Source organism: Eschscholzia californica, unplaced genomic scaffold, assembly GCF_041429995.1.
Source record: "Eschscholzia californica isolate CP2 unplaced genomic scaffold, dmEscCali1.0.p SCAF_6, whole genome shotgun sequence".
Lineage (NCBI taxonomy): Eukaryota > Viridiplantae > Streptophyta > Magnoliopsida > Ranunculales > Papaveraceae > Eschscholzia > Eschscholzia californica.
In genome coordinates, this window is record NW_028238483.1 from 13,988,234 (window position 1) to 13,998,136 (window position 9,903).

The 9,903-nt window shown below is 38.5% G+C and overlaps 1 non-coding gene across 1 annotated transcript; it reads right to left on the reverse strand.

Annotated features, from left to right (window-relative positions):
* Positions 1–4,302: 4,302 nt before the first annotated feature.
* Positions 4,303–4,409, reverse strand: LOC147531867 (small nucleolar RNA R71). The gene has a single exon (XR_015228481.1). It is a non-coding gene; the product is annotated as a small nucleolar RNA R71 (small nucleolar RNA).
* Between the last annotated feature and the right edge of the window lie 5,494 nt (positions 4,410–9,903).

Here is a 9,903-nt window from a genome sequence, read left to right on the forward strand (position 1 = left end):
GAAGTTGCTATGTTTAAGTATTTTGATATTTAGGAATTCTAGTTTGAGTCTATCTAGAAGAGTCTAAGTTCCTCTAAAAGGAGGTTCAATATGTCTTTATTATTGGCATCTTGAAGAGACAAATCAATCAAAGTTAAAGTATTTACAGTTATTTTAATCGTTCTTCGTATTAGTTTACTTTCTTCTTTATTTTCCACTGCGTTGACATCATGTCGTATTCGGAGCCACAAAGTTTTGGGTAAATTATTCTGGAATTTTTTTTTCATACCAGTTCAACCAGTATCAATCTTATTCTATTCCTCAAGAGAATAATAATCCATCGGATTATACTCATCAAGGGATAACAAATCAATGCTTATGCGCGTCATGTTTGTATGCATATAGAGATTCGTACGATTATCATTGGAATCCGAGATAAACCGTACGAGAAAACCCATCACAACCTCCATCTTATTATTATCCAACATCATCCACACCACCACCACCACCACCACCACCTTCGTACTCTTATTATACACCACCACCGTATTCAATACCAACTTCACCACCACCACCACCACCACCACCACCACCACCACCTTCGTACTCTTATTATACACCACCACCACCTTCGTACTCTTATTATACACCACCACCACCTCAATCGTCTTATTATTCTACAACTACGAAAGTTACTACAACTTTCGAAGCCGAATGGGAGAACATTAAAAGAGAACCCGTAAGAGAAATTTTACCACTGCAACCATCTTCTCTTTTTGAAACACTTCAATCACCACGTCGTAATAATCTAATTCCAAGTTTTGTACGATCCACGAATCATTTGAGTCTTGTAATAGGAGTTTAGGGTCTATGAGTCCATTGAAGAAGCCCAATGATGGGATCCTAATTTGAGTGGGAGAACTCAATGGAGGTTCGAGTATGGCGATCCAAGCGAACTAAGGCGAAAACAAGAAGAATCCTGAGAAGATTAAATCTTTTAGGACTAGGGGCCATAATAGGATCCATATGTGCTTGATTTAATTTCTCGCGCGCGTTTACTTATTTATTTACGTTTTCTGTCTTGGATGGTTAGTTAGGCTTAACAGTTCACTACAACGCATACTAGACAAAACTTAAAAGTCTTTAAAAGTAATTTTGAGTAAAATGCCTACCCTGATTAAGACACTCGTTGATCCCTTGATTATTGATGGTGGGTCAACATCCGCGGGGTGTCATCTTTAACTTGGGACAATGCGGGTAGACCTGTGGCAGAGGTCTACACGTCTAAATGGGTTTACTCAACGAGATCAGCAAAAGAGTTCTGGATACTCGAGGCAAAAGAATGGATTAGGCATTCTTTAATGCAATCCATCAACCAAGACTCATTAAAGTATGATCAGTGAAGGAGTTCACTCACCCAGGACGACGAGGTAAAGGGCAAGACCCTAGTCCGCTTAACTCCGAAGAAATGGGATATTGGAATCACGTTATTCAATAATGGAAGGTTTTTATTGAATAATGTGGGAAAATTGAATTTTTCAAAAACGATAACAAGCTTAAAACTTTGCAATTCTTTCATGTAGTTTTTTTAAGATGACAAAAGAAAGCAGGTTCAGTTTTCGTTCACTCCTCGACAAGGCGAAGCTGAATGAGTCGAATGGGAGAGGAATCTAGGAATAGTTCTCATAATGGAAAACAAGCTAAATGTTTTACCCTGAAAAGTGTACAAAATACAACTAAACATACTTAATGTTAGTCCATGTTAGTTGTTTAATGCTTTGTTGTAGTAAATATTTTGCAGATAATAATGGAAGACACATTAAGGTGTTAAATCTACCAAAAATCTATGTGATGAAGGCAATGTATCACCAAAAAGTCAAGGGAACTCATCATAAACAAATGAAGATTATCACAAATGGTGGTGATTTAGTTTAAACAATATAGTTGTAGTAGCTTTACAACTAATTTGGTGGGAAAAACAAGATATGGTGAAGATTAATCAACTTGGTAGAAAATAATGTAGTAGTAAAAGTAATTTTACTAGTAAAAAATATTTATCCTTAGATAAAGGAAATAAGTCAAGTAGTATTTAATTTACACACTATTAGGTTGTAGAAGAATTAAATGAGATTTACTACTTGTTGGAAAATGCCTATAAATAGCCACTTCCATCTCATTTGAAAGACACACCAATTTGGAAGAAAAATATAATATACCAAGTGTAGTTCTTTTAGAATTTCTTCTTCTTTATCTACTACTTTTCTAGTTTGCTGTAAGATGAATCAAATTAATGAAATACTCTACAATTTAATGGAAGGCTAAGTTTCATACTTGAGGTTGTCGGTTGACAATATTTTGGAGGAATAGTTTTCATACTCTTGGAATCATATTGTTAAGTAAGTAAAGATTTTGTTACAATTGTTTTGTCTTTCCATGTTTTGGTTTTAAAAATTCAATGTAAGAAAAGTTGTTTTATGGTGCATCATACCAACTTTCCATACAATATTTGAAAATACATTTCATCTAAATCTTTTACTTCACAAACCCTCTTTTAAACTACATTTAACTAACATCTCTTTTAGTGAATATCTGCCCGTCTAATTAATTAAAATAAAAGTTGATTGACACTCTTTTCAACCGTCAAAGTGTGCGGTGGAGCAACCTTATTTTGATGTATCTTATGAGCCGTGTGGTACAAAAATTGCTAAGGTATTATTTCTTTTGAAACTAGAGATTTAATTACTTATGGTATGTTCAAAATAAGAAAACTAGACCGTTTTAACTTGTTTATGAAAATTCAATTTGAAATACCAAGAGATCGAAAATTATTCCATGCCATGGCGAAGACCCCCCATACCCTCAAGTCACACATCATAATAATAAATTATTGAAAGATAAATCTCTCTTTAGAATTTGTTCATTAAAAGTAAGTTACAAAAAAAAATTCAAATTTTTTTTTCTTTTGGACTCAAGTTAGCTTGTGATCTTTAGTACTTCAACACCCCCTTCTTTACACACTCCTTTAAGGCCTATGAAAGACTTTCTCCCTGGACTACAAAGTTATATTGACAAGAAAAGAAGATTGTCTTGGACCATTTAAAGGACTACTAACTTACTAAAATACTAACATCTACGAGTGGAGTATAACAATTACCCATGTCGTATTACTTTCTCTTTAGTGTAATTTTCTCTTTCTTTTATCTATATCTATTATTAATGGTCGGTTATACCGCCTCAATAATATTGCGAGTGGAGTATGATTATTACCCATGTCGTATTTAATTGCTTTATAGTATATACTTTCTCCCTTTATCTATTAGTAAGTATCCTAATATAAATAAATACGTATATATATATATATAATTGTAATTGTACTAACAAATCATTTTCACTTTCTCATCATCTTGACTATAGCTCCCTTGGGTTCGATATACCCGGATTTTCCATTGAATGTACTATTACTAAAAACACCGTGCACTTGCGGGAAAAAATTACACTTCTCTCAATTCATAATTAAGATCATTATCCATTTTTAGTATGAAAGAAGTGCACAACAAGTTTTTGGCGCCGCTACCGGGGAGCAGTTTGTGTTCAAGGTTTGAAAAGGAAAGTTTTCTTCTCTAATCTAGTTGATTATTAGTATAATATAGTTCTTTAAAAAAAGTGTTTTTCAAGTTCATTTCTCATCTTTGTATGCAAGGTGTGATGTATGAGTAGGTGGTCTCGAAAAGAAAAGACTCGGTTAGCCCGACTAGATTCACCACAAAATTTGTTTATTAATGCTCATCCTTGTAGTTCAAGTACTTCAAAAACGAAAAGTATAGATAGTGTTAACAAAGAACCATACATTCCAAACTTTCAAGAAAGACAAATTAATTCACCCTTATTCGATTTAGGTTCAGACTCAAAATCATTTTGCAAAGACCCAAGTCCACCACCAAAAATAGATAATCCAGCAGAAGAGGGAAAAACCCTTAAGCAACATTTTGCACCAATCATAACCAACCCATTGTCATGCATTGAGTTACCACCAACCACTACAACAAACTATGAGTTGAAATCCCATGTGATAGCAATACTACCTTCATTTTATGGGACCGATAGAGAAAATCCATATGAACATATTAATGAGTTTTTGCATATCTGCTCCACGAGCAAATTTCAAAACTTTAGTGATGATGCGGTCCGCTTAAGGTTGTTCCTGTTTTCTCTGAAAGAAAATGCTAAGTCATGGTTGAATTCTTTTCCCCCTAACTCTATGAGAACTTGGGATGAGTTAGTAACAAAGTTCCTTGTGAAATTATTTTCTAGGGCCACAACAAATGAGTTGGGAAACAAATTGTTGATTTTTCACAAAAAGATGACGAACAATTTTATGAAGCATGGGAAAGATTAAAAAGCATACTTTTAAAATGTCCACATCATGGTTTTGAAAAAGGAAAATTAGTGGAACATTTTTATGATGGTCTCACAATCACACATAAAAATATGATTCAATCAATGCATGGAATGATGGTCCACGAAGAGAGTCCAAACCTGCTCTAGGCCAAGATTTGCTGATGTGATCGAGCATTCCGTTACGAAATCCGCCAATGCTTGCCCTTTTATAGCGGTTAGGGGCTTGTACCTGATATCGAATTCACTCAGCTCCACTGCCTATTTCGTCAATCGTCCTGAGAGATCCATCTTATGGAGTATAATCCCGAGTGGTTGGTCCGTCTGAACCACTATCGTGTGAGCTTGGAAGTATGGGCGCAGCTTCCTAGCAGTCAGAATGAGCGCGTAAGCCAATTTCTCTACAGTTGGGTATTTCAGTTCTGCCCCACCTAATACTTTAGTAACAAAGTATATGGGGTGCATGAGTTCTTCTATTGTTTTAATTATCGCTGCTGAGACGGCTTCTCCGGAAGTCGCGAGATAAACAATGAGTTCGTCCCCGGGGCTTGGACTGACCAGCAGTGGTAGTTTCATGAGGTGTGCTTTCACCTCCTGAAATGCCTTCTCTGCTTCGTCGGTCCAGGTGAAGTCGGGTACCTTTCGGAGAGTTTTGAAGAAAGGTAGGGCCTTATCCCCCATCTTATTGTAGAATCTGGAGAGTGATGCCAATCTCCCAGTTAGTCGTTGAACGTCTTTTCGACTCTGTGGGCTGGACATATCTCGTAGGGCTGTGATCTTAGCAGGGTGGGCTTCTATCCCTCTGTGGCTGACCATGAACCCAAGAAAATTTCCCGAAGTTACACCGAACACACACTTTTCTAGGTTTAGTTTCATATTGTAAGCTTGGAGTTTGTCGAATGCGGTCCTAAGGTTGGCGATCAGGTCTCGGCGAGTCTTGCTTTTCACGATCATGTCATCCACATAACATTCAACTGTCTTTCCGAGCTGATCCCCGAATATCCCGTTAACTAGACGTTGATATGTTGTCCGGGCATTCTTGAGACCGAAAGGCATTTGTTGATAGCTGTATAGCCCTCGATCCGTCAGGAATGTGGTATTCTCTTGGTCGGCCCAGTGCATGGCGTGGTGGTATCCTGCGAAGGCATCCATGACGCTTAGTAATTCGTGGCCAGCCGTAGAGTCTACTAGCTGATCTATGGACGGCAGCGGGAAACTATCTTTTGGGCAAGCTTTGTTTAAGTCGGTAAAATCTATACACATTCTCCACGTTCCATTCTTCTTCTTGACCAGGACCACGTTGGCCAGCCACTTCGGGTATCAGGCTTCCTTTATTACTCCCGATGCCAGGAGTTTCTCAACTTGCTTGGCTATTTGAGCCTGTTTGTCTGCTGAAAAATTCATTTTCTTTTGCTTCACCGGCTTGCTTCCTTCTCTGATATTCAATTGATGGGTGATGATCCCTGGGTCTATCCCGGATACCTCATCCGTCCCAAACGCAAATACATGACGGTGTTCTCTCACGAAACTGGTTAACTTTGCCTTTTCATCGTCATCTAATGTACTCCCAATATAAGTCACTTCACTGGCCTTTTCTCCGATTTGTATAGGTATGGTTAAATCTGCCGTTCTTTCCCCTTCTTCTTAGATCTTTTCACCTGTCGGTGCTTTTGTTCCGTGTATTTGTCCTTCTGGAGGAGGTGGCTTCACCCCTGGATTGGTGGCCTCTTTCAGTCCCGCCATTCTGTTTTCCTGATAGATCTTTATAGAGAAGAGTTAGTTCTGGAAAAGTATCGAGTAGGATTCGAGTTACCGAATTTGGTGATTTGATGGAGAGATCCCCTTCCTCTAGCGCCAAATGCTGATGTCGAAAATTGCCTCTAGCGCCAAATGCTGATGTCGAAAATTGCCTCTAGCGCCAAATGCTGATGTCGAAAATTGCCTCCCGATTAAATCAACATGAAAAAGGGAGTTTATGCATGACAACCTCCATTATGATGGAATATTCTGTTTGGAGAGGTGAGATTCCTCTGTTCAGCTCTGCTTCTCTGCTCCGCTCCTTTGCTCCGTTTCTCTGCTCCTTGCTCCAGCTCCTGATTCCTTGCTCCTGTTCGTCTGTTCCCGAGGGGGGAGAACCTGCAAAGGGTTCGAAAACCGCTCCGACGCTCAAGACAGTCAGGGTGCTCTTTACAGTAAAAGAATGAATATTGATTGATCCTTTTGGGGGGCGAGTTATGAGAACTATGTTTTTAGGGGGCGATCCTTCTGGTATGAAGAGATCTTAGGTTTAGGAGAGATGGTGTGTTCCTTCTCCAGAGATCGTGTCTTAGAGAAAGAGTTTGTTTTTCCCTCTGGACCTCGTGTCCTTTGAAGGACGATGCGGGAGGCCTTTTATAGGCGAAGAAGGTAGGCCGACTGTCCTTAGTGGCGGTGGTGAGGCGGTGGCCGTCAAACCGTAATAGAAATTACCTCTTTTGCGTTTATAGGGTTTCTCTTTGAGTCTATCCCGGATCTCTGATAAGTGAAAGTTCCTAAGTTCAAGGATACTTCGTTGATATCTTGCTGGAGCGATAGACTCTAAAGGAGAAGTTTCCTCCTTTAGATACGTGGAGTCCAACTGGGCTTAAACACTTCTAGATGTGCAACCGATTGAGATCTTTCTGGAAAGTCCGGGATTAAGTCATTAGGTTGCGCATCGCTGATATCTTCCCAGTTCTGGGCGTAAGATATGGGCTGAACCTGTGGAGACCTCCTTATTCCTTTAGAAATCCCAGGGCTGATCTATCCATGCCAAGAGAGTTTTGTGCAGAGCTTGTTTCTTCTGGCCGACCTCCCGGTTGTGGGAATGTGTGGTGGACCATCAGGGGTTTTAGCTATCCCGCCGCCTCATGCCGAGCTGTGTCGAGAGACTTCTTGTCTGATCTTTGACTCTTCAGACGTTAGTCAACGTCTGGACATTTTATGCATCACCAATAGTGAAATTAGTAGAGAAACTGAGATTGATGCCAAAATTGAGAATCTTACAAGAAAAATAGAAGCTTTAATTCTACATCGGTCGGTATTTCAAATCCAAAATGACCAAGGTCAAGCACAGTATAGTCATGATTCCGGAGATTCAAATGTTTCTACAAATGACCAAGCTTTCATCGAACAAATTCATGCTTTACAGGATAACTATCAAAGACCGAATCCTTACAGTAATACCTACAACCCTGGTTGGAGAGATCATCCAAACTTTTCATGGAGAAATAATCAAAATTCCAGTGGTAGTGGAGGTCCATCGTATCCAAACCAAAATCCACAAAATCAATCAAACCAAGGTCAGGTAAACTCTAGTACGAATCCATATCAGAATCCTAGAGCAATACCCCAATATCAACCGTTTCCAAATCAATCGTTTTTAAATCAACCACAAGTGCAAAAATCAACTCTGGAGACCACTCTAGAAAGATGTATATAAACTATAGGACAGGTGTAAAAAGAAGTTCAAGCAAGTGCTAGGCAAAACACTCAAGCCCTAGGAAAATTAGAGACTCAGGTAGGTCAACTTGCCACATCAGTAAGTGAACGGGAAAAAGGGAAACTCCCAAGTCAACCTTTACCAAATCCTAGAGGTCAATATGAGGTTAGTGTGTCTAATTCTACCCCACCTGAAATGTATAGTGAAGTGAAGTCCATCACTACACTTAGATCTGGGAAACAAGTAGATAATAAGATTCAAATGCCAATTGAACTTCCCAATAATAACCATCCAAGTCCCACTCAACTAATTTCATCACAAGAAGCTGAGAATGGACAACAGGGTGTCCCCAAAGCACCATTCTCTCAAAGGCTTTAACAATCAAAGAAACCATGATAGGGGCATCTTAGAAGTACTCAAGGAAGTAAGAATTAACATCCCACTTCTAGATGGAATTGAACAAATCCCTTCCTATGCCAATTTTGTAAAGGATTTATGCACCACAAAAAGGAGCACTAATGTCTCAAAAAGAGCATTTTTTTACCGAGAATATGAGTTCAATAATTCAACATAAAGTGGTTGTAAAATTTAAAGACCCAGGTAGTCCCACAATTGCATGAAGGATAGGTACCCATCACATTGACAGAGTTTTGCTTGATTTAGGGGCAAGAGTTAATCTCTTACCATTCTCTGTGTATGAACAACTTGGTCAAGGAAATCTTAAGAAAACAGCTGTCACATTACAGCTTGCAGATAGATCAGTAAAAATCCCTAGTGGAGTAGTTGAAGATGTGATTATCAAATGTGATAAATTCTACTTCCTTGTATATTTTTACATACTTGATACAAATCCCGTTCCAGAAGGGGCCAGTACAATACCAGTCATATTAGGCCGTACATTTTTGAAAACTTCTCGTTCTCTGATTGATTGTGATAGTGGTCTGTTAATGATGCGATTTGGTAACATGACAGCCAGATTTAATATTTTCAACATTAATGATCCTCCTACAGAATTAAATGAGTCACATGGGATGTTAATGATGGAACAAATTCTTAATGACTCGTTTCCTATGCATAAATACATGGATCCTTTAGAAAGAAGTTTGCTGGGAAATGAATGGGATAAGGAACATGACTCGTAATCCAAGATGTGATTAAACTTTTAGAGGTAAATGTCGCCCTAGATCAGAAAACTCATCGACAACCATGGAAACCTCGGATAGAACCACTACCACTTCCAAAGCTACCACCACAACCCTCTACGATTGTCCCACCAAAGTTAGAGTTGAAAGTCCTCCCTGACACACTAAAATATGTCTTTTTAGGAATAGGATAAACATTACCTGTGATTATTGCTTCAAATTTAAGTCAAGAAAATGAAAAAAAACTTATAAATCTTCTAAAGTTACACAAAGAAGCAATATGTTGGATAATAGCAGACATCAAAGGAATAAGTCCTTCTGTGGTAATGCATAAAACTATCTTGAGGATGATGCCAAAATTTCTCGAGAATCACAAAGGAGATTAAATCCCATCATGAAAGAAGTTGTTAAGGATGAAGTCACTAAGCTATTAGATGTAGGTGTCATTTACCCTATACCTGATAGTAAATGGGTAAGGCCAGTTCAGGTAGTTCCAAAAAAATCAGGAATTACAGTTGTCAAAAACCAGGAAGATGAATTAGTCCCAACTCAGGTTCAAACAGGATGGCGAGTTTATATTGACTACCGCAAACTCAACAATGCCACTTGAAAGGATCATTTTCCACTTCCATTCATTGATCAGATGTTAGAAAGATTAGTTGAGCATGCATATTTAAATGGGTATTCAGGTTACAACCAAATACCAATTGCACCAGAGGATCAAGAAAAGACAACTTTTACTTACCCATTTGGCACTTTTGCCTATAAGAGAATTCCTTTTGGATTGTGCAACGCTCCTACCACTTTTCAACGATGCATGATGTCAATCTTTTCTGATATGGTTGAACGCTTTCTTGAAGTATTTATAGATGATTTCTCTGTTTTTGGGTCGTCGTTTGATGAATGTATTGATCATTTGTCTCTTGT